At 38.3% G+C, this 26,801-nt stretch overlaps 1 non-coding gene and 1 pseudogene across 1 annotated transcript; one reads left to right on the plus strand and one right to left on the minus strand.

Moving 5' to 3' along the window:
- Positions 1-2,103: 2,103 nt before the first annotated feature.
- On the plus strand, positions 2,104-2,213 carry LOC138991338 (U6 spliceosomal RNA). The gene has a single exon (XR_011467357.1). It is a non-coding gene; the product is annotated as a U6 spliceosomal RNA (small nuclear RNA).
- A 19,359-nt stretch (positions 2,214-21,572) lies between these two features.
- Positions 21,573-22,271, minus strand: LOC102273219 (annexin A2 pseudogene; annotated as a pseudogene).
- Positions 22,272-26,801: the final 4,530 nt, after the last annotated feature.

Raw genomic sequence — 26,801 nt, forward strand, 5'->3', positions numbered from 1 at the left:
AGCTGAAACTCCAGTACTTTGGCCACCTCATTGGAAAGAGTTGACTCATTGGAAAAGACTCTGATGCTGGGAGGGATTGGATGCAAGAGGAGAAGGGGATGACAGAGGATGAAACGGCTGGATGGCATCACTGACTCAATATACATTAGTCAGAGTGAACTCTGGGAGTTGGTGATGGACAGGGAGGCCTGGTGTGCTACGATTCATGGAGTCGCAAAGAGTCAGACACAACTGAGCGACTGATCTGATCTGATCGTATCTGATCGACAGAAATGCACATCACTGTTAAAATAATGAGACACTATAATGAAGAGGCAAGAAAATTTAGAAAGTTCATTTCCCAAGATTAAAGCTGAGCTAAAGGCAATGAATACTGGAGAGAATAATGCAGAAGAATGAAGAAGTAGTCTGGAAGATAGAATAATGGAGATTAACTAGTCAGCATGGCAACCAGAAAGACAAATGAAGAAAAATGAAAGCTGTATACAAGGCCTATGGGGTAACATAAAGCATGCCAATCTACACATAATAGTGATTCCAGAAGAAGAAAAAGAAAAGGGGATTGAAAATGTATTTGAAAAAATTATGTCTGGAAACTTCCCAAACCTAAAGATATAGGAAGCACAAAGGTTCCCAAAGAAGATGAACACAAACAGACCTAAACCAAGACATGTTATATATAAAATGACAAAAGTTAAAGAGATAATTCAAAAGCAGAAAGAGGAAAATAAAGAGTTAATTAAAAGGAAATCTCCATAAGGTGATAGCTGATTTCTCTACAGAAACATTGCAGGGCAAAAGGGAGAGGAAAATACATTCAAAGTCTTGAAAGGGAGTAATCTGCAACATAGAATATTCTACCCAGCATGATTATCATTTAGCACGTAAGGTGAGATAAAGGATTTATCAGACAAGCAAAAATGAAAAGAATATAGCAATATGAAACCTATCCTATAAGAAATATTGAAAGGTCTTCCCAAAACTGGAGAAGGAAATGGCAATCCACTTCAGTATTATTGCCTGGAAAATCCCATGGATGATGGAACCTGGTAGGCTACAGTCCATGGGGTCGCAATGAGTCAGACATGACTGAGTGACTTCAGTGACTTCCCTAAATAGAAAAGAAGAAGACATAGGAAAAAAGAAATCACAATTAGAAAATAAATCACTTAGCCATTATATAAATCAAAAAAAAGAAAAAAACTATTTGTGAAAGCAATGATAAACATATGGAACAGCAAAGGGATAAACGTGAAGATGTAAAAGAGGGCATCAAAACCATAAAATGTGGGGGAAGAGAGTAAGAAAATGTAAATTTTTTTTTTTTTAGAATGCCTTTGAACTTATATGACTATCAGTCTAAAACAAGCAGATATAGGAAGGGGTTGCTGCTGCTGCTAAGTCGCTTCAGTCATGTCCGACTCTGTGCAACCCCATAGATGGCAGCCCACCAGGCTCCTCTGTTCCTGGGATTCTCCAGGCAAGAACACTGGAGTGGGTTGCCATTTCCTTCTCCAATGCATGAAAGTGAGAAGTGAAAGTGAAGCTACTCAGTCATGTCCGATTCTAAGTGATAACACGGACTGCAGCCTACCAGGCTCCTCCCATGGGATTTTCCAGGCAAGAGTACTGGAGTGGGTTGCCATTGCCTTCTCCAATGAAGGGGTTAATATACTTGAAAAACAGGGTAACCAGAAATCAAAAACATAAAATAGATTCACACACACACACATACACACACAAAAGAAGAGAATACAAGCATACAATAAAACCATCATCAAACCATAAAAAGTAAAACAAAAGAATGAAACAGTGGAGAAATAAAGAATCAACTGGAAAAAAAGGTTTAAAATGGCAGTAAATACATATTTATCAATATTTAACTTACATGTCAATAGACTGCTCCAATCAAAAGACATAGAGTGGCAGATTGCAAAGAAAAACAAGGGTCTACAATAGGTTGCCTCTAAGAGACCCACTTTAGGGCAAAGGAAACACATAGATTGAAAGAGAGGGGATGGGAAAAGATATTTCATGCAAATGGAAATGACAAAAAAGCAGAGGTCACAATATTCAGACAAAATTAACTTGAAAACAAAATGGGTGCTTGCTTCAGCATCACATATGCTAAAATTGGAATGAATTCGAAAATTAGCATGGCCTCTGCACAAGATGACAATGAATTATGAATTTGTGAAGAGCTCTGTGTTTTTGGTTCAAGAGGACCTATACCTATACCTATGGCTGATTCATGTTGATGTATGGCAGAAGTTCAGTTCAGTTCAGTCGCTCAGTTGTGTCCAACTCTTTGCGACCCCATGAATTGCAGCACGCCAGGTCTCCCTGTCCATCACCAACTCCCAGAGTTCACCCAAACTCTTGTCCATCAAGTCGGTGATGCCATCCAGCCATCTCATCCTCTGTCGTCCCCTTCTCCTCCTGCCTTCAATCCCTCCCAGCATCAGAGTCTTTTCCAATGAGTCAACTCTTCGCATGAGGTAGCCAAAGTACTGGAGTTTCAGCTTTAGCATCATTCCTTCCAGAGAAATCCCAGGGCTGATCTTCAGAATAGACTGGTTGGATCTCCTTGCAGTCCAAGGGACTCTCAAGAGTCTTCTGCAACACCACAGCTCAAAAGCATCAATTCTTTGGTGCCCAACTTTCTTCACAGTCCAACTCTCACATCCATACATGACCACTGGAAAAACCATAGCCTTGACTAGACAGACTTTGTTGGCAAAGTAACATCTCTGCTTTTGAATATGCTATCTAAGTTGGTCATAACTTTCCTTCCAAGGAGTAAGCATCTTTTAACTTCATGGCTGCAATCACCATCTGCAGTGATTTTGGAGCCCCTAAAAGTAAAGTCTGACACTGTTTTCACTGTTTCCCCATCTATTTTCCATAAAGTGATGGGACCAGATGCCATGATCTTCGTTTTCTGAATGTTGAGCTTTAAGCTAACTTTTTCACTCTCCTCTTTCACTTCAAGAGGCTTTTTAGTTCCTCTTCACTTTCTGCCATAAGGGTAGTGTCATCTGCATATCTGAGGTTATTGATTTTTCTCCCAGCAATCTTGATTCCAGCTTGAGCTTCTTCCAGCCCAGCATTTCTCATGATGTACTCTGCATATAAGTTAAATAAGCAGGGTGACAATATACAGCCTTGACGTACTCCTTTTCCTATTTGGAACCAGTCTGTTGTTCCATGTCCAGTTCTAACTGTTGCTTCCTGACCTGCATATAGGTTTCTCAAGAGGCAGGTCAGGTGGAAACCAACTCAATATTCTAAACCAATTATCCTTCAATTAAAAATAAATAAAACCAAAGTGAGATATCAGATCCCACATGTCACACAGAAACCAAGGCTGTGGGTGAAACTCCTGGGCCTGTGTGCCACAACTACTGAAGCCCACACAGTCTGGAGCCCATGTGATACAACTACTGAGCCTGCATGCCACAGCTAGACACTCTAAGTGTGAAAACAAATGATTCCTGCATGACATAATGAAGGTTGCACATGGTGTAACTAAGACCTGAGGCCGGTGAATAATTAATTTTAAAAAGGCATAAAGAAAGATACTATATAATGATAAAAGATCAATACAAAAGGAGGATTTTACACTTGCCAGCAAGAATGAAAACTGACATTTTCCTGCCCTGTGGCCACTGCTGAGTTGTCAACATATATGCAACTATTATAGGAGCACCCAAATATATAAAACAAACACTAACAGACAAAAAGGGAGAATTGACAAGAATACAATTATAGTAGGAGACTTTAACATACCACTCACATCAATGGACAGATTTTTGAGGCAGAAAATAAATAAGGCAACAGAGATCATAAATGATACTATAAAACAGACAGTTGATATTGGCAGCACTTTACATTAAAAGAACAGAACACACATACTTTTCAGGTGTACGTGGAATGTTTACTAGTATTAACCACATACTAGGGCACAAAACAAATCTGAAAAATTTTGTTGTTCAGTTGCTAAATCCTGTCCAACTCTTTGGAACCCCATGGACTGCAACGTGCCAGGCTTCTTTGTCCATCACTATCTCCCTGAGATTGCTCAAACACATGTCCATTGATTTGGTGATGCCATCCAACCATCTCATTCTCTGTTGACCCCTTCTCCTCCTGCCCACAATCTTTCCCTGCATCAGGTTCTTTTCCAATGAGTTGGCTTGTCTCATCATGTGCCCAAAGTACTGGGGCTTCAGTTTCAGCATCAGTCCTTCCAATGAATATTCAGGGTTGATTTCTCTTAGGATTGACTGATTTGGTCTCCTTGCTGTCCAAGGGACTATCAAGAGTCTTCTCCAGCATCACAATTTGAAAGCATCAATTCTTTAGCACTCAGCCTTCTTTATGTTTTCACTTTTTCCTCTTCTATTTGCTATGAAGTGATGGGGCCAGATGCCATTATCTTTGTTCTTTGATTGTTGAGTTTTGAGCCAGCTTTTCCACTCTCCTCTTTCACCTTCATCAAGAAGCTCAAGAAGTTCCTCAAAAAGTTCCTCTTCACTTGCTGCCATTAGGGTAGTATCGTCTGCATTTCTGAGGTTGCTTATATTTCTCCCAGCAATCTTGATTCCAGCTTGTGATCCATCCAGCCCAGCATTTCACATGATGTGTTCTGCATAGAATTTAACAGGGTGACAATATGCAACCTTGATGTATTCCTTTCCCAATTTTGAACCAGTCCATTTTTCCATGTCTGATTCTAACTGCTGCTTCTTGACCTGCATACAGGTTTTTCAGGAGGCAGGTAAGGTGGTCTGGTATTCTCATCTCTTTAAGAATTTCATAGTTTCCAGAGTGTGGAAAGCCTTTAATGTAGCCTTTAGTGTAGTCAATGGAGTAGATGTGGTCAGTGTAGTAGATGTTTTTCTGGAATTCCCTTGCTTTCTGTATGATCCAGTAAATGTTGGCAATTTGATCTCTGGTTCTTCTGCCTTTTCTAAATGTTCACATACTGTTGAAGCTAAGTTTGAAGGATTTTGAAAATGACCTTGCTGGCATGTGAAATGAGAGCAATTGTATAGTAGTTTGAACAGTCTTTTTGCCCTTCTTTGGGATTGGAATGAAAACTGACATTTCCTGCCCTTGTGGCCACTGCTGAGTTTTCCAAATTTGTTGGCATGTTGAGTGCAGTACTTTAACAGCAACGTCTTTTAGGCTTCGAAATGGCTCAGGTGGAATTCCAGCAACTCCACTAGCTTTGTTCATAGTAATGCTTCTTAAGGCCCATTTGACTTCACACTCCAGGATGTCTGGCTCTAGGTAAGTGACCACACCACTGTGGTTAACTGCATCATTAAGATCTTTTTAATACAGTTCTTCTATGTATTCTTGCCAACTATTCTTAATCTCTTCTGCTTTTGTTAGGTTTTTGCCATTTCTGCCTTTTATTGTGCCCATTTTGCATGAAATGTTCCCTTGGTATTTCCAATTTTATTGAAAAGATACCTAGTCTTTCCCATTCTATTTTTTTCCCTCTATTTCTTTGCATTGTTCACTTAAGAAGTCTTTATTATCTCTCGTTGCTTTTCTCTGGAACTCTGCATTCAGTTGGGTATATCTTTCCATTTCTCCTTTGCTTTTCACTTCTCTTCTCAGCTATTTATAAGGCCTCTTCAACCATTTTGCCTTCTTACATTTCTTTTTCTTTGTGATGCTTTTGTCACTACCTCCTGTACAATTTTACAAACCTCTGTTCATAGGTCTTCAGGCACTCTATCTATCAGATCTAAACCCTTGAATCTATTTTTCACTTCCACTGTATCATCATAAGGAATTTGATTTAGGTCATACCTGAATGTTGTAGTGGTTTTTCTTACTTTCTTCAATTTTAGTCTGAATTTTGCAATATGGAGGTAGTGCAATAAGTGCAATCTTACCTTGCAATAAGATATGAGCCACAGTCAATTCCAGGTCTTGTTTTTGCTGACTGTATGGAGCTTCTCTCTCTTTGGCTTCAAAGAATGTAATCAATATAATTTCAGTATTCAAAAAATTCAAGAGTATAGAAATTATTTTAAGCATTTGCTCTGAGCACAATGGCATGAAACTCAAAATCAACCACAAAAAAAGAAATAGTGGTGGGGAAGAAGTTACATGGCTGTTATTTCATTTTAATAATGCAACTAAAAAACTAATGGGACAGCAAAGAAAATCAATAATGAGATTAAAAAATTCCCTAAGATAAATGACAATGAAAGCACAACCATACAAAACCTGTGGGGTACAACAAAGCAGTTATTAGAGGGACGTTCATAGCAATACAAGCTGTCTTCCAAAACAAGAACAATTACAAATAAACAACCAAAACAACCACCTGAAAATACTAGAAAAAGAGTTAAAACCTAAAGTTAGCAAAAGGATGTAAATAATAAAGATCAGAGTGGAGATAAGTAAAATAGGTTTTAAAAAATAGAAAAAATCAATAAAATCAAGAACTGGTTCTTTGAATGAGTAGACAAAATTGATAATCCCGTCACTGGAATCACCAATGAGAAAAGAGAGAGAATCCAAATAAATAAAATAAGACGTGAAAAATATCAACCAATACTGCAGAAAAGCAAACAAACAAACAAAAAAACATGAGAATATTATGAACAGTTATATGCTAACAAATTCGACTTACCTAGAAGAAATGGACAATGGAAACGTACACTTATCCAAGTTGAGTCAAGAAGTAGATAATTTGAACAGACTGATCACTAGAAATGAAATAAAACCTGTAATTTTAAAAACTCTGTATTCATTTTGATGTTTGGCAGAACTAATACAATTATGTAAAGTTTGAGAATAGAATAAAATTAATTTAAAAAATAAATAAATAAATAAAAACTCTGTATAAACAAAAGTCCAGGACCAGATGACTTTACAGATGAATTCTTGGAGACATACAGAAAAGAACTTGTACTAATCATTCTCTAACTCTTCCAAAAGATTGAAGAGAAGGCAACACTTTCAAAGACATTCTATGAAGCCATCATCATTCTGACACCAAAACCAAAGATCTGATTGAAAAAAGAAAATTACAGGCCAATATCTTGATTAATATAAATGCAAAAATTCTTACTAAAATATTAGCAAAATGAATCCAACAACACATAAAAAAGATCATACAGCATGATTAAGTGGGATTCATCCCAAGTTCACAAGGATGGTTCAACATGCATAAATCAATCTATGGGATAAGCCACATCAACAAAAGAAGACAAAAACCACATGATCATCTCAATAAATGCAGAAAAAGCACTTGAAGAAGTTAAACATCCATTCATGGTAAAATCTCTTAAAGTGCATATAGGGAGAATATGTCTCAACACAATAAAATCTATTTATAACACAAACACTTGGAAGATAAACAATATGTTACTAATTAATCAATGGATCAGTGAAGAAATCAAAGAGAAAATAAAAAATACCTAGAGACAAATGACAACAAAATACAGCAATCCAAAACCTATTGGATAAGGAGAAGCAGTTCTAAGAGGAAACTTTATAGCAATACACTACTTCAAGAAACAATAAAAATCTCAAACAACCTATTCTTACACCTAAAGCAACTAAAGACAAAAGAACAAATAAAACACAAAATAGTAGCAGGAGAGAAATCATAAAGATCAGAGCAGAAATAAATGGGATGAAAATACCGGACCACCTTATCTGCCTCCTGAGAAACCTGTGTGCAGGTCAAGAAAAAACAGTTAGAACCAGACATGGAACGACAGATGGGTTCAAAATTGGGAAAGTAGTACGTTAAAGCTGTACATTGTCACCCTGATTATTTAACTTATATGCAGAGTATATCATGTGAAATGGCAGGCTGGATGAAGCACAAGCTGGAATCAAGATTGCCAGGAGAAATATCAATAACCTCAGATATGCAGATGACACCACCCTTATGGCAGAAAGTGAAGAGGAACTGAAAAGCATCTTGATCAAAGTGAAAGAGGAGAGTGAAAAAGCTGACTTAAAACTCAATATTCAAAAAGCTAAGATCATGGCATCTGGTCTCATCACTTCATAGAAATTGATGGAATACAATGGAAACAGTGACAGACTTTATTTTCTTGGGCTCCAAAATCACTGCAGATGGTGACTGCGGCCATGAAATTAAAAGATGCTTGCTCCTTCAAAGAAAAGCTATGGCAAACCTAGACAGCATATTAAAAGCAGAGATATCACTTTGCTGGCAAAGGTCTGTATAGTCAAAGCTATGGTTTTTTCGATGGTCATGTATGGATGTGAGAGTTGGACTATAAAGAAGGCTGAGCACTGAAGAATTGATGCTTTTGAACTGTGGTGTTGGAAAAGACTCTTGAGAGTCACTTGAACTGCAAGGAGATCAAATCAGTTAATCCTAAAGGAAATCAAACCTGAATACTCATTAGGACTGATGCTGAAGCTGAAACTCCAATACTCTGGCCGCCTGATATGAAGAGCCAGTTCACTGGAAAAGACGCTGATGCAGGTTAGAAGGTAGGAGAAGGAGATGACGGAGGATGAGATGGTTGGATGGCATTACCAGCTCAATGGACATGAGTTCGAGCAAGCTCTAGGAGATGGTGAAGGACAGAGAAGCTTGACATGCTGCAGTCAATAGTGTCCCAAAGAGTTGGACATGACTGAGCAACTGAACAACAGCAAGAAGAAGAAATGGCAAAGTCTTAGAAAGATACATCCTTCCAAGGCTGAACCAGGAAGAAATAGAAAACATGAAAAAACTAATCACAAGTACTGAAATTGAAACTGTGATTAAAATTCTTCCAACAAAAAGGGACAGGTGGCTTCATAGCTGAATTCTATCAAACATTTAGAGAAGAGTTAACACCTAGCCTACTGAAACTCTTCCAAAAATTTGTGAAGGAAAGAATACTCTCAAGCTTCTTCTACAAGGCCACCATCATGAGATACCAAAATTAGACAAAGGTATCACACAAAACAAGAGAACATTACAGACCAGTATCACTTGTGGGCATAGATGTAAAAATCCTCACAAAAATACTAACAAACAGACTCCAATAACACATTAAAAAAAGCATATACCCTGATCAAGTGAAATTTATCCCAGGGATGCAAAAATTCTTCAATATATGCAAATCAATCAGTGTGATACACTACATTAACAAATTAAAGAATAAAAATCATATGATCATCTCAATAGATGCAAAAAAAGCTTTTGACAAAGCTCAACAGTTATTTATGATAAATTAAAAAAAAAAAAAAACGTTCAGAAAGTGGGCTTAGAAGAAACCTGAAAGTGTTAGTCACTTAGTCATGCCTGACTCTTTGCAACCCCAAGAACTCTAGCCCACTAGGCTCCTCTATCCATGGAATTCTTCAGGCAAGAATGACCTAGGGATAGAACCTGGGTCTCCTGCCTTGCAGGCAGATTCTTTACCATTTGAGCCATGAGGACACCTACCTCAACATAATAAAGGCCATATACAACAAACCTACAGCTAACATCATACTCAATGGTGAAAAGCTGAAAGCATTTCCTCTAAGACCAAGAATGAGACAAAAATGTCCATTCTTGCCAATTTTATGCAACATAATTTTGGAATTCCTAGCCACATATATCAGAGAAGGAAAATAAGTTAAAGAAAAAAATTCAAGTTGGAAACAAACAAGTAAAACACTCACTATTTGCAGATGACATGGTACTGTACATAGAAAATCCTAAAGATGCTATCAGAAAACTTCTACAACTCATCAATGGTTTTGGTAAAGTTGCAGGATATAAAATTAATATATAGAAATCTCTTGTATTTATATACACTAACAATGAAAGAGCAGAAAGAGAGATTAAGGAAACAATCTCATTTAACATTGCAACAACAACAACAACAAATATCTAGAAATAAACCTACCTAAGCAGGCAAAAAGCCTATAGTCAGAAAACTATAAGACTCTGATGAAAGAAATCAAAGATGACACAAACAGAAGAAGCAATATATATCATATACCTGAATGAGAAGAATCAATATTGTGAAAATGACTATACTATCCAAAGCAATCTAAAAATTCAATGCAATCCCTATCAAAATACCAATGACATTTTTCAAAGAATCAGAATAAAAATGTTTGCAATTTGTATGGAAGCAAAAGGCTTCGAATAGCCAAAGCAGTCTTGAGAAAGAACAGAGCTGGAAGAAGCAGGATCCCTGACTTCAAACTCTTCTACAAAGCCACAGTAATCAAACCAACATGCCACTGGCACAAATACAGAAATAAATATCAATGGAACAGGATGGAAAACCCAGAGAAAAACCCATGCACATATGGTGACTTAATCTTTGACAGAGGCAAGACTATACAATGGAGAAATGACAGTCTTTTCAATAAGTGGTGCTGGGGAAACTGGACACATGAAAAAATAAAACTAGGACACTCCAACACTGTATACAAAATAATCTCAAAGTGGATTAATGACCTAAATGTAAGGCCAGATACTATAAAACTCTTAGACGAAAATATAGGTAGAACACTCTGTGATGTAAATCATAGCAAGATCTTTTTCAATCCACTGCTTTAGAGTAACGAAAATAAAAATAAACAAATAGGACCTAAGTGAAAGTAAAGTTGCTCAGTCATGTCTGACTCTTTGCGACACCATGGACTGTAGCCTATCAGGTTCCATCATCCATGGGATTTTCCAGGCAAGAATACTGGAGTGGGTTGCCATTTCCTTCTCCGGGAGATCTTCCCGACCCAGGGATTGAACCCAGGTCTCCCTCATTGTAGGCAGGCGCTTTACCATCTGAGCCACCAGGGAAGTCCCTAAATAGGACCTAATTAAATGTAAAACTTTGTACACAGCAAAGGAAACCATAAACAAAAAGAAAAGACAACCCTAAGAATGGGATAAAACATTTGCAAATGAAGCAACTGACAAGGGATTAATCTCCAAAATATACAAAAATAACATGCAGCTCAACTAAAAACAAAACAAAGCAATTAGTGGAAATCCTAAATAGACATTTCAACAAAGAAGACATATGGGTGACCAACAAACACATGAAAAGGTGCTCAACATCACTAATTATAAAAGAAATGCAAAGCAAAACTACAATGAAATATCACTTCACACTGGTTAGAATGGGTATCATCAAAAAATCCACAAATGATAAATGCTGGAGAGTGTGGTGAAAAGGGAACACGTCTACATTGTTGGTGGGACTGTAACTTGGTACAGCCACTATGGAGAACAGTATGGAACTGCCTTAAAAAGAAATTATAACTAGAGCTACCATATGACCCAGCGAATCCACTCATAGGCATATATTCAGAAAAAACAATCATTCAAAAGGATGCATTCACCTTCCTGTGGCACCATTTAAAAATAGCCAAGAAAAGGAGGTGGCCTAAATGTCCATCAATGGAGAAATGGATAAAGAAGATGTAGTACATATATACAACGAAATATTATTCAGCTAAAAAAGGAAAGAAATTGAGCCAGTTGTAGTGATGTCAATGGACCTAGAGACTGTCATACAGAGTAAAGTAAGTCAGAAAGAGAAAAACAAATATTGTTTAATATTGCTTATATGTGAAATCTAGAAAAATGGTACAGTTCAATTCAGTCACTCAGTCGTGTCCAACTCTGCAACCCCATGGACTGCAGTACACCAGGCTGCCCTGTCCATCACCAGCTCCCAGGGTTTACTCAAACTTATGTCCATCGAGTCAGCGATGCCATCTAGCCATCTCATCCTTTGCCGTCCCCTTCTCCCACCTTCAATCTTTCCCAGCATCAGGGTCTTTTCCAATGAGTCAGTTCTTCCCATCAGGTGGACAAAGTACTGGAGTCTTAGCTTCAGCATTAGTCCCTCCATTGAATATTCAGGACTGATATCTCTTAGGATGGACTGGCTGGATCTCTTCACAGTCCAAGGGACTGTCAAGAGTCCTCTCCATCACCACAGTTCAAAAGCATCAATTCTTCTGCACTCAGCTTTCTTTATAATCCACCTCTCACATCCACATGTGACTACTGGGAAAACCATAGTTTGGACTAGACTGACTTTTGTTGGCAAAGTAATGTCTCTGCTTTTTAATATGCTATCTAGCTTTTCTTCCAAGGAGCAAGTGTCTTTTAATTTTATGGCTGCAGTCACCATCTGCAGTGATTTGGGGGCCCCCCAAAATAAAGTCTGCCACTGTTTCCACTGTTTCCCCATCTATTTGCCATGAACTGATGGGACCAGATACCATGATCATAGTTTTCTGAATGTTGAGCTTTAAGCCAACTTTTCACTCTCCTCTTTCACTTTCATCAAGATGCTCTTTAGTTCTTCACTTTCTGCCATAAGGGTTGTGTCTTCTGCATATCTGAGGTTATTGGAATTTCTCCCCACAGTCTTGATTCTAGCTTGTGCTTCATCCACTCCAGCATTTCTCATGATATACTCTGCATATAAGTTAAATAAGCAGGGTGACAATATACAGCCTTAGTGTACTCCTTTCCCTATTTGGAACCAATCTGTTGTTCCATGTCCAGTTCTAACTATTGCTTCCTGACCTGCATACATATTTCTCAAGAAGCAGGTCAGGTGGCCTGGTATTCCCATCTCTTTTAGAATTTTCCACAGTTTGTTGTGATCCACACAGTCAAAGGCTTTGTTGTAGTCAATAAAGCAGAAGTAAATGTTTTTCTGGAATTCTCTTGCTTTTTCAGTGATCCAATGTATGTTAGCAATTTGATCTCTGTTTTCTCTGCCTTTTCTAAATCCAGCTTGAACATCTGCAAGTTCTCAATTCACATACTGTTGAAGCCTGGCTTGGAGAATTTTGAGCATTACTTTACTAGTGTATGTGGCAATTGTGTAGTAGTTTGAGCAGTCTTTGGGTTTTCAATGAAAACTGACCTTTTCCAGGCCTGTGGCCACTTCTGAGTTTTCCAAATTTGCTGGCATATTGAATGAAACACTTTCACAGCATCATCTTCTAGGATTTGAAATAGCTCAACTAGAATTCCATCACCTTCCCTAGCTTTGTTCATAGTGATGTTTCCTAAGGCCCACTTGATTTCACATTCTAGGATGTCTGACTCTAGGTGAGTGATCACACCTTTGTGATTATCCTGGTGGTGAAGATCTTTTTTGTGTAGTTCTGTGTATTCTTGCCACCTCTTCTTAATATTGTCTGCTTCTGTTAGGTCTATACCATTTCTGTCCTTTATTGTGCACATCTTGGCATGAAATGTTCCCTTGGCATCTCTAATTTTCTTGAAGAGATATCTAGTCTTTCCCATTCTATTGTTTTCCTCTTTTTTTTTTTTTTTTTTGCATTGATCACTGAGGAAGGCATTCTTATCTCTCTATTGCTATTCTTTGGAACTCTGCATTCAAATGGGAATATCTTTCCTTTTCTACTTTGCCTTTTGCTTCTATTCTTTTCACAGCCATTTGTAAGGCCTCCTCAGACAACCATTTTGCCTTTTTGAATTTCTTTTTCTTGGAGGTGGTCTTGATCCCTGCCTCCTGTACAATGTCACAACCCTCCATCCATAGTTCTTCAGGCACTCTAACAGATCTGATCCCTTGAATCTATTTGTCATTTCCAATGTATAATCATAAGGGGTTTGATTTAGGTCATACTTGAATGGTCTAGAGGTTTTCCCTACTTTCTTCAATTTAAGTCTGAATTTGGCAATAAGGAGTTCATGATCTGAGCCACAGTCAGCTCCTGATCTTGTTTTTGCTGACTGTATAGAGCTTCTCCATCTTTGGCTGCAAAGAATATAATTAATCTGATTTCAGTATTGACCACCTGGTGATGTCTGTGTGTAGTCTTCTCTTGTGTTGTTGGATGAGGGTGTTTGCTATGACCAATGCGTTCTCTTGGCAAAACTCTATTAGACTTTGCCCTGCTTTATTCTGTACTCCAAGGCCAAATTTGCCTGTTACTCCAGGTGTTTCTTGACTTCTTACTGTTGCATTCTAGTCCACTAGAATAAAAAGGACATCTTTTTTGGGTGTTAGTTCTAGAAGGTCTTGTATGTCGTCTTAGAACCAACCATTCACCATCAGCTTCTTCAGCATTACTGGTCAAGGCATAGACTTGAATTACTGTGATATTGAATGGTTTGTCTTGGAAATGAACAGGGATCATTCTGTCATTTTTGAGATTGCATCCAAGTATTGCATTTTGGACTCTTTTGTTGACTACTCCATTTCTTCTGAGGGAAGAAATACTATCCACCATAGTAGATATAATGGTCATCTGAGTTAAATTCACACATTCTAGTCCATTTAGTTCACTGATTCCTAAAATTTCAATGTTCACTCTTGCCATCTCCTGTTTGACCATTTCCAATTTGCCTTGATTCGTGGACCTAACATTCCAGGTTGCTGTGCAATATAACTTTTTATGGCATTGGACTTTACTTCCATCACCAGTCACATCCACAACTGGGTGTTGCTTTTGCTTTGGCTCTGTCTCTTCATTCGTTCTGGAGTTATTTCTCCACTGATCTCCAGAAGCATATTGGGCACTTACCGACCTGGGGAGTTCATTTTTCAGTGTCCTATCTTTTTGCTTTTTCATACTGTTCATGGGGTTCTCAAGCCAGGAATCCTGAAGTGGTTTGCCATTCCCTTCTCCAGTGGACCACGTTTTGCAGAACTCTCCACCATGACCCTTCCATAGTCCATGTGATTAGATTGGTTAGTTTTCTGTGACTGTGGTTTTCAGTCTATCTGACCTCTGATGGAGAAGAATAAAAGGCTTATGGAAATCACTGATGAATATAGATGCAAAAATCCTTAACAAAATTCTAGCAAACATAATCCAACAACATATTAAAAAGATCATACATAATGACTAAGTGGGCTTTATTCCAGGGATGCAAGGATTCTTTAATATCCACAAATCAATCAATGTGATACATCACATTAACAAATTGAAAGATAAAAACCATATAATTATCTCAATAGATGCAGAGAAAGCCTTTGACAAAATTCAACATCTATTTATGATAAAAACCCTCCAGAAAGCCAGCATAGAAGGAACATACCTCAACATAATAAAAGCCATATATGATAAACCCACAGCAAACATTATCTTCAATGGTGAAAAATTGAAAGCATTTCCCCTCAAGTCAGAAATAAAACAAGGGTGCCCACTCTCACCACTACTATTCAACATAGTTTTGGAAGTTTTAGCCTCAGCAATTGGAGAAGAAAAAGAAATAAAAGGAATCCAGATTAGAAAAGAAGAAGTAAAACTCTCACTGTTTGCAGATAACATGATCCTCTACAAAGAAAACCCTAAAGACTCCACCAGAAAATTACTAGAGATAATCAACACCAAAATCAGATGGATTATATTCTTTGAAGCCAAAGATGGAGAAGCTCTATACAGTCAGCAAAAACAAGACCGGGAGCTGACTGTGGCTCAGATCATGAACTCCTCATTGCCAAATTCAGACTTAAATTGAATAAAGTGGGGAAAACCACTAGACCATTCAGGTATGACCTAAATCAAATCCTTTATGATTATATAGTGGAAGTGAGAAACAGATTTAAGGGACTAGATCTGAAAGACAGAATGCCTGATGAACTATGGACTGTAGTTCATGACATTGTACAGGAGACAGGGATCAGGACCATTCCCATGGAAAAGAAATGCAAAAAAGCAAAATGGCGGTCTGGGGAGGCCTTACAAATAGCCGTGAAAGGAAGAGAAGTGAAAAGCAAATAAGAAAAGGAAAGATATACACATCTGAATTCAGAGTTCCTAAGAATAGCAAGGAAAGATAAGAAAGCCTTCCTCAGCGATCAATGCAAAGAAATAGGGGGAAACAACAGAATGGGAAAAACTAGAGATCTCTTCAAGAAAATTAGAGATACCAAGGTAACATTTCATGCAAAGATGGGCTCGATAAAGGACAGAAATGGTATGGACCTAACAGAAGCAGAAGATACTAAGAAGAGGTGGCAACAATACACAGAAGAACTGTACAAAAACGATCTTCACGACCCAGATAATCACGATGGTGTGATCACTCACCTAGAGCCAGACATCCTGGGATGTGAAGTCAAGTGGACCTTAGAAAGCATCACTATGAACAAAGCTAGTGGAGGTGATGGAATTCCAGTTGAGCTATTTCAAATCTTTAAAGATGATGCTGTGAAAGTGCTGCACTCAATATGCCAGCAAATTTGGAAAACTCAGCAGTGGCCACAGGACTGGAAAAGGTCAGTTTTCATTCCAATCCCAAAGAAAGGCAATGCCAAAGAATGCTCAAACTGTTGCACAATTGCACTCATCTCACATGCTAGTAAAGTAATGCTCAAAATTCTCCAAGCCAAGCTTCAGCAATATGTGAACCGTGAACTTCCTGATGTTCAAGCTGGTTTTAGAAAAGGCAGAGGAACCAGAGATCAAATTGCCAACATCCACTGGATCATGGAAAAAGCAAGAGAGTTCCAGAAAAACATCTATTTCTGCTTTATTGACTATGCCAAAGCCTTTGACTGTGTGGATCACAATAAACTGTGGAAAATTCTGAAAGATGGGAATACCAGACCACATGACCTGCCTCTTGAGAAACCTATACGCAGTTCAGGAAGCAACAGTTAGAACTGGACATGGAACAACAGATGTTCCAAATAGGAAAAGGAGATATTGCTTATTTAACTTATATGCAGAGTACATCATGAGAAACGCTGGGCTTGAAGAAGCACAAGCTGGAATCAAGATTGCCAGGAGAAATATCAATAATCTCCCATGTCTCCTGCATTGTATGCAGATTCTTTCCCACTGAGCCATTCTTTTTTATATTACTTTTCCATTAAGGTTTATCTCAGGACATTGATATAATTCCTTGTGCTATACAGTAGGACTTTGTTGTCTATCTATTCTATATGTAATAGTTTACATATACTAACCCCAAACTCCCAGTCCAATCCTCTCCCATCCCTCTCCCTTGGAAACCACAGATCTGTTCTCTCTGTGATTTTGTTTCTGCTTTATATACAAGTTCATATTTTAGATTCCACATGCAAGTGATATCATATGGTATTTGTTTTTCCCTTTCTGACTTACTTACTTTACTTAGTATGATAATCTCTACTTGCACCCATGTTAATGCAAAAGGCATTACTCCATCCTTTTCTATGGCTAGTATTATTCCCTCATTTATATCTTCCTTATCCATTCATCTGTCAATGGACATTTAGGTTGTCTCCATGTCTTGGCTATTGCGAATAGAGCTGTTATGAACATAGGGGTATGTGTATCTCTTTAAATTATAGTTTCATTCAGATATATATCCAGGAGTGGGATTGCAGATCATATGGTAAATCTATTTTTAGTTTTCTGAGAAACCTCCATACTGTTTTCCATAGTGGCTGCACCAACTTACATTCCCACCAACAGTGTAGGAGTGTTCCATTTCTCTACATCTTCTCTAACATTTGTTACTTTCAGACTTTTTAATCATGCTGCTCGGAGTGGTATAAGGTGGTACCTCATTGTAGTTTTGATTTGCATTTCTCTAATCTTTAGCAATGTTGAGCATCTTTTCATGTGTTTATTGGCCATCTTTATATCTTCTGCCCATTTTTCAACTGGATTGCTTGTTTTTCTGTTGTTCAGTTGCATGAGCTTTGTATATTTGGAAATTAAGTCCTTGTTAATCACATTGTTTGCAAATATTTTCTCCCATTCCATAGACTGTCTTTTTGTTTTGTTTCTGGGTTCCTTTGCTATGAAAAAGCTTGTATGTTTGATTAAGTGCTTTTTGTTTATTTTTGGTTTTAGTTCTATTACCTTGGGAGACTGACCTAAAAAAACTTAATTTCCTATGTTAAACATAATTAACATAATTGCCTATGTTCTCTCCTAGGAATCTTATGGTGTCTTGTCTTGTTTTCTTTTTTTTTAATCTCATGACTTTTTTTTTCCTCTCTCTTTTTTTTTAAATTTTGTTTTATTTTTTAACTTTACAATATTGTATTGGTTTTGCCATATATCAAAATGAATCCGCCAAAGGTATACATGTGTCCCCCATCCTGAACCCTCCTCCCTCTTCCCTCCCCATACCATCCCTCTGGGTCGTCCCAGTGCACCAGCCCCAAGCATCCAGTATCGTGAATCAAACCTGGACTGGTGACTCATTTCATATATGATATTATACATGTTTCAATGCCATTCTCCCAAATCATCCCACCCTCTCCCTCTCCCACTTATGTTTAAGTCTTTAAGCCATTGTTAGTTTATTTTTGTGCATGGTGTGAGGATGTGTTCTAACTACATTGATTTACATGCAGTTGTGCAACTTTCCCAGCCCAACTTGCTGAAAAGACTGTCTTTCCCCCATTGAATATTCTTGCCTCCTTTGTCAAATATTAATTATCCATGTGTGTGGGTTTTTCCTGGGCTCTCTATTATATTCCATTAATCTTTATGGTTGATTTTGTGCCAATACCACACTGTTTTGATTATTGTAGCCTTGTGGTATTGTCTGAAATCTGGGTGAATTATTTCTCCTGGCTTGTTCTTTTTCCTGAGAATTGGTTTGGCAATTCTGGGTTTTTTTATTTATTTATTTATTTTTATGATTCCATACAAATTTTAGGATTATTTGTTCCAGTCTGTGAAAAATGTCATGGGTAATTCAATGGCGGCTGCTGCTGCTAAGTCGCTTCAGTCGTGTCTGACTCTGTGAGACCCTATGGATGGCAGCCCACCAGGCTCCCCGATCCCTGGGATTCTCCAGGCAAGAACACTGGAGTGGGTTGCCATTTCCTCCTCCAATGCATGAAAGTGAAAAGTGAAAGTGAAGTCCTCAGTCATGTCCGATCTTCGCGACCCCATGAACTGCAGCCTACCAGGCTCCTCCGTCCATGGGATTTTCCAGGCAAGAGTACTGGAGTGGGTTGCCATTGCCTTCTCCGGAAAGAGATGCTGGCCCACGTTTCTTCTGCATATACCCTTGGTTGTAACTGCACCCCTCTCCTGTCCATTCAGGCTGTCTCTATGCAGTCAATCCCAGTTGTATCCCCATGTCTGACCTGCAAAGCCCCAGCTTTGGCATTCAGTCCCTGCCTGCCCTGGCAGACAAGTATCTCAGACTGGGGAGTGCATGGTGATGGTACTGAACATCTGGGCAAGTCTCTCTCTGTTTTGCCTTACACAAACCAGTTGTGCTGTCCTCCAAGTCTCTGAAGCTCCCCTCCCATCCTGGCTGGGGACTTCCCAGGGTATGGCAACGTTTTTCTTTCACAGCTCCCGCCCAAAAACACAGGTCCTATCCTGATTCCTTTCTCTCTCTCTCTCCTTTTTTCCTTTTGTCATACCTAGTTCCATGGAGATTTTCTTGCTCTTTCAGAAGTCTGAGGTCATCTACCAGTGTTCAGTAGATGTTTTATGAGAATTGTTCCACACATAGATGTATTTTTGATGTATTTGTGGGAGGTAAGCTCCACGTCCTACACCTCTACCCATATTGATCCTCCTTCTGATTTATTTTCTAATATAGGCATTTAAGACTATAATTTTTCTTTAAAGTACCACTTTAATTGTATTTCACAAGTTTGACATGTAATGTTTTGTCTGTAACCCTTTCTAAATATTTTAAATTTCAATTAAAAATGTCTTTATTCCATGAGTTATTTAATGTTTTTATATCTGTCATTGATGTTATTTTCATACATATGATAATATAATGGAGAAGGCAATGGCACCCCACTCCAGTACTCTTGCCTGGAAAATCCCATGGACAGAGGAGCCTGGTAGGCTGCAGTCCATGGGGTTGCTAGGAGTCAGACACGACTGAGCGACTTGACTTTCACTTTTCACTTTCATGCATTGGAGAAGGAAATGGCAAGCCACTCCAGTGTTCTTGCCTGGAGAATCCCAGGAATGGGGGAGCCTGGTGGGCTGCCATCTCTGGGGTCACACAGAGTCAGACATGACTGAAGCAACTTAGCAGTAGCAGCATCATGATAATATAATAGATTTATAATAGATTTAATTTTCTTTATCACATTAAAGAATATTATTGTACTATCCTCTAACTTTCACTGTTGATGAAAAAAGGAGTCAGTCTAGGTATCATTTACTTAAAGGTTATATATTTTTTTCTTGCTGACTGCTTTTAATATATTTTCTATTTAATTTTTAAATAAAAATTTATTTTATCCATCTGTTTATGACATTATGACATAGTACACAAGAGGCAAAGTGTTTCACATCAGAGACTGCACTTCCAACTCCTTGGAATGTTCTTTTTTTTTTTTTTTTTTTTTTGATAAAAGGGAAGACTAGACAGGAAAGGCAGGAAATGCTTGGGCAACTAAAATAAAGCTGGGGCCAAGGGGAGCAATACTAACATCATCCTCACAGGGAATGGGCATAGGGGGCTGTTTGTAGCAAGCTGATTTTCTAGAACTGTTAGCTAGAAGCATAGGAACACCACTTCTGGATGCTCATGCTATCTCACGCTTAAGTCATCCCCAACACACAGGCATAGAGCACTTTCTGGCAGTCACTCTTGGTGTCTTGCTGGATGTAGTAGTACAGCAGCTTGTAATTGTGGGAGACCATGATTCTAATCAAGCCCTTATAATGAGGGTTTGCCCTTCATGGAGTCATATACAGCAAAATACAGGAATTTATTATGAATACTCGGGCCAGGTTTAGGAAAACATCTTCCCAGTCTCCTTTGACCTTTTTCTTTCTTTCTTTCTTTCTTTCTTTCTTTTTTTTTTTTTTTTTTGAAGTTTTCTAGTATTATTTATTTTATTTATTTTTTTTTTTTTAACTTTACAATATTGTACTGGTTTTGCCATACATCAACATGCATCTGCCACGGGTGTACACATGTTCCCCAACTTGAACCCTCCTCCCACCTCCCTCCCCATACCATCCCTCTGGGTCATCCCAGTGCAGCAGCCCCAAGCTTCCTGTATCCTGCATCTAACCTGGGCTGGTGATTCATTTCTTATATGATATTATACATGTTTTAATGTCATTCTCCCAAATCATCCCCTGCCACTTCCCACAGAGTCCAAAAGACTGTTCTATACATCTGTGTCTCTTTTGCTGTCTCACATACAGGGTTGTCATTACCATCTTTCTAAATTCCATATATATGCGTTAGTATACTGTATTGGTGTTTTTCTTTCTGGCTTACTTCACTCTGTATAATAGGCTCCAGTTTCATCACACCTCATTAGAACTGATTCAAATATATTCTTTTTAATGGCTGAGTAATACTCCATTGTGTATATGTACCACAGCTTTCTTTATGCTCTCTGCTGCTGCTGCTAAGTTGCTTCAGTCGTGTCTGACTCTGTGCGACCCCAGAGACGGCAGCCCACCAGGCTCCCCCATCCCTGGGATTCTCCAGGCAAGAACACTGGAGTGGGTTGCCATTTCCTTCTCCAAAGCATGAAAGTGAAAAGTGAAAGTGAAGTTGCTCAGTCGTGTCCGACTCTTAGCGGCCCCATGGACTGCAGCCTAGCAGGCTCCTCCGTCCATGGGATTTTCCAGGCAAGAGTACTGGAGTGGGGTGCCGTTATGTTTATAAATCTCTAAGGGACATAACTCTTGTACCTTTCAAGTACTTTCTGGAGGTGACACACACTCCGCTTGGTCACGATGTTTATCCATTAAGAACATCAGTTCTCTCCTCTTCTCTTTAGTACCATAGAGACTGCAGGTATCTTGCTCAGTTAGTACATAATGACAGAGCCTCATCCTCTCCTCTTCTACCCTTTACAGGGGCAACTGACTACTTGCAGAAGTCACCGATGTTTCAGAAATAATGTCCTTCTCCAGATCAATTTTGTACATTCCCTTGTAGACTCTGCTAATTTTCTGTAGCTCCTGGTTGGTCCTTGAGCAAATAATCTCAGGGAATCCTCATTGCACCCCAGCCCCTTCACGGAGGCTTTCAAATCAGAAGCATAATACTGAGCAAGTGTTTTCAATAGTTCTCAAATCACCATCTTTAGGTGGCTGGACAAGGCTGACTTCAGTGCTGATGCAAGTTTCTTTTTGGTCCTTCTATGGTAGGCAATATCCTGTCTCTTTTCATTGCCGCATTTGGTCAAAATGTGGATGATGGTAACCGCATCCATACCTTTGGTCTTGATGGCTGTTTCAATGTTCAAAGCATTCTACTCAGCATCAGAGTTGTTCTATGCTTTGACTGACCTGTCTGTACTTAAAGGTGTAGTGTGATTACCCTTCATGCTGGGCTTGCACAGAAATTCAGAAACAAGAGACATTTTGACAGAAGTTGGGTCAAGTACCAAGAGCTACATGGAGCCATTTTTTTAAATCTACACATTATGAAATTTTAATATATGTTATAGGTGTATATACTTTTTATTTAAACTGCTTGTGATTATCTGGGCTTCCCGATTTTGTCAGTTGTTTGTTCTTTAGTTCTGAGAAACTTTCAGCTTTTAGCTCTTCAAATACTGCCCTTCTTTGTGTCATGTCTTTAGAATTCCAGTTCAATCTTTCTCTCCTACTTTTTATCTCTTTGTCTCTCTGAACTGTGTTCTGAAGAGCTTCTTTAGATCTGTCTTCCAATATCGTAAATCTCACTTCAGCTTTTCCTAAGCTGGTGTTTAACCTGTCCATTTCATTTTTCAAACGTCTTTTTCAAACTTTTTTTTTAAATTGAGAAAATGTAACACAATTCAGAAAAGTGCAAAATATAAATGGAGAAGGAAATGAGAACCCACTCCAGTGTTCTTTCCTGGAGAATTCCATAGACAGAGGAGGCTGAAGGGCTACAGTTCATGGGGCCACAGAGTCAGACCCGACCAAGGGACCAACATTTTCACTTTCACAGCTTAACAATTAATTATGAAACAAATACTAAGTAATCACCCTAGAAATGGAACTTTACTGAAGTCCAGAATTTCTGTCTCTGTTCCTGATCCTCAACCACCACTTCCTCCACCAGAGATGATCATCACTCTGGCTTTAGTCTAACAATTTCTTTGCTTTTCTTTACAGTTTTACCACCTATATCCATTTTTGTTTGTCTGTTTTAATGTAATACTCTATATTTGGGTCTTACATCTTTTATTCAACATAATATTTGAAAATTAATCCATGTTTGTACCTGTGGGTCACTTACTTTCCATGCTTTGAGGCAGTACAGTTCATGAAAATATTACACCTTTTATTCTGTTTTTGATGGATATCTGGATTAGTCTTTTTCCCTTTTTATGGAGGCACTATTTTCAACAATGCGTATTGAAACACATGTGCATGAATTTCTCAAGGCTATGTACTAGGAGTGGAATTGTTGGGTCACAGATTATGTATATCTTTAATTTTACTAGATAATTCCAGGCTATTTTTCAGAATGTTTGTTCCACTGAATTTTTTAGTTCAGTTGTTTTACTTAATTTAAAAAAATTTTATTTGGCTCTTCAAATCTGCTTGATAATATATTCCTTTGCTGTTTTTGGATATTTTAATTTTCCTTAAGTTTATACACATTATATATGTTTTTTTCAGATCCAAAATAGAAGCCTTGTAGGCCTGATTCCAGAGAAGGCGATGGCACCCCACTCCAGTACTCTTGCCTGGAAAATCCCATGGATGGAGGAGCCTACTAGGCTGCAGTCCATGGGGCCGCTAAGAGTCAGACACAACTGAGCAACTTCACTTTCACTTTTCACTTTCATGCTTTGGAGAAGGAAATGGCAACCCACTCCAGTGTTCTTGCCTGGAGAATCCCAGGGATGGGGAGCCTGGTGGGCTGCCGTCTCTGGGGTCGCACAGAGTTGGACACGACTGAAGTGACTTAGCAGTAGGCATGATTCTGCTCTCTCAGGGTTTCTCAGTGTTAACACTATTGACATCTTGAGCCAGGGAAGACTTTATTGTAGAAGATTGTCCTGCACATTCGAGAGTGTTTGACAGCAACTGGACTCTGCACACTAGATGCCAAGGGCGTACACATTCCCCTCCTAGCTGTGACAACCAACAATGTCTTTTGGAGGACAAAGTTACCCTAGGTTGTGAACCACTATATGCCGTCTACTTTTTCCCTTATGGGACCTCACTCATGGTATCTTGTTTCCTTGTGTTTTGTGATTTTTTGGGAAGCTCATGTTTCTTAAACCTGAATCTGTGGTAATTCTCTGATGCTTGGATTGAAATCGCTTTCCTCTGGAATGTTTTCTATTTGCTACTGCCAAGCACCTGAGGACATTGCTAGCTCAGGATCATACAAAAAATAAATGTTTGGCTTTAGATTTTTTGAACCCCCAGGATAGTGTGAATTGTGGGCTGCAAATCTGCACAAGGTCTAGCTGGTAATTACTAATTCTCAAAAGAAATGCTTTTCTTCTCTCTATTTAGTGCCAGATTTAAGGCAGCTGGGCATGACACCGATTTTTTTTTTCTAATTTTATTTTTAAACTTTACATAATTGTATTAGTTTTGCCAAATATCAAAATGAATCCACCACAGGTATACATGTGTTCCCCATCCTGAACCCTCCTCCCTCCTCCCTCCCCATACCATCCCTCTGGGTCGTCCCAGTGCACTAGCCCCAAGCATCCAGTATCGTGCATCGAACCTGGACTGGCAACTCGTTTCTTACATGATATTTTACATGTTTCAACGCCATTCTCCCAAATCTTCCCACCCTCTCCCTCTCCCACAGAGTCCATAAGACTGTTCTATACATCAGTGTCTCTTTTGCTGTCTCATACACTGGGTTATTGTTACCATCTTTCTAAATTCCATATATATGTGTTAGTATACTGTATTTATGTTTTTCCTTCTGGCTTACTTCATTCTGTATAATAGGCTCCAGTTTCATCCACCTCATTAGAACTGATTCAAATGAATTCTTTTTAATGGCTGAGTAATATTCCATTGTGTATATGTACCACATCTTTCTTATCCATTCATCTGCTGATGGACATCTAGGTTGCTTCCATGTCCTGGCTATTATAAACAGTGCTGCGATGAACATTGGGGTACACATGTCTCTTTCCCTTCTGGTTTCCTCAGTGTGTATGCCCAGCAGTGGGATTGCTGGATCATAAGGCAGTTCTATTTCCAGTTTTTTAAGGAATCTCCACACTGTTCTCCATAGTGGCTGTACTAGTTTGCATTCCCACCAACAGTGTAAGAGGGTTCCCTTTTCTCCACACTCTCTCCAGCATTTATTATTTGTAGACTTTTGGATCGCAGCCATTCTGACTGGTGTGAAATGGTACCTCATAGTGGTTTTGATTTGCATTTCTCTGATAATGAGTGATGTTGACCAATTTATTTTTAATTCACCCTTGTAATGAATTGTAGCCTTTGGGCTCTAGGTTTATGGATTTATACTGGGCGTGTAGACTCCTATTAGTCTCTTTACCTTTAAACCCTCTATGTCTTGCAAGATATATGAAAACTGAAACTCATTATAAATGCTGACATTAGTACAGGTTTATCTTTCTGGTTTTTATGTGATTTTAAGGCTTCTGAATTTACCTGTAATATTTTTCCCAATCTATTAGTGCATTTAAAAAGAGTTTTCAATTATTTATTTTGTCCAGTATTTTTAGTTTTCTTTAATGAGAGGATCAATCACCAAACTACCATGCTATACTTCAGAACATGAAGTCCATAACTTAAAAGATAACAACAACAGCGAAGCTGACTGGACAATTTAACAACAACACAAAAGCAATATAAAAGCAGTTAGATTAATAATTTATACAAAGTGCACTCTTATGGGCCTATGCTAAATGTGGGTTGATTTTAAGAGGATTGATGAAGTCCATGAGGACAGGTATATAACAAATGGAGTTGTAGAGGGTGCTCCAGCAAGTCATATCTCAACACAGGATCCAGATTTACTCAGTAGTGAGGGTTCTCAGCACTGACCTCAATGGTTTCTTTAGAAAAAGAAAATGCACTCAAGTATTGCTAAGTCATACCACATAGTAGGATATTTTAAGTTCTGGAATTTATCCAGTGCTTTCTATAATTCTAGGAAAATTGATTTTCTTGGTAACTGTGATTAACTTTCACTATAATCAGTTCCATGGAAATGAAGCCCCACTGATAGGGTTGATGTTTGGTGATTTAGATACATCTTCAAGTTTACACAGAGTGGTTAAGAGCACAGAAGTCAGACTGCCAGAGTTAGAGTCTGGATTCCCCTACTTGAAGATCTTTCTTCTTAATCTTACTGTGTCTCCATTTTAATATTTGTGAAATGAGAACAATGCTAGAAATTATCACATAGGTTTGTTGTGAGGCTTGAATGAATTAGTACATGTAAAACACCTAGACTAGTGCCTGGAACATATAAGCACTCAATAGATATTCATTTCAAAATGGTTTATATATATATATATATATATATATATGAGGGTAACAGGCAGGAAGGCCAGGGTCTCCAAACAGAGGAAATAGGCTATGAGTGTCAGACACTTTTTATCTCTCTTAAACGGCAAGAGGAAACCCAACAAGTATGAGATTTTTCCCCTTCTCTATACAAATTTAAAAAGGTTTCTTATATATATATATATATATATATATATATATATATATACACATATAACATAGCATATATATATAACATATATAATATATATAACATATATATACATATATATAACATAACAAAATTCATACCAAATTTCATACCATTCATATCAAAATCTGAGAATGTCTCCTGAAATGTGACTTTATGTCCATCAAATAGCACTGCATTTCTTTATTGTTGGTGATTTCATTGGGCTTCCCTTGTGGCTCATCTGGTAAAGATTTCATTGTGCTCA

The sequence above is a fragment of the Bos mutus genome, chromosome 16 (assembly GCF_027580195.1).
Source record: "Bos mutus isolate GX-2022 chromosome 16, NWIPB_WYAK_1.1, whole genome shotgun sequence".
Classification (NCBI taxonomy): Eukaryota; Metazoa; Chordata; class Mammalia; order Artiodactyla; family Bovidae; genus Bos; species Bos mutus.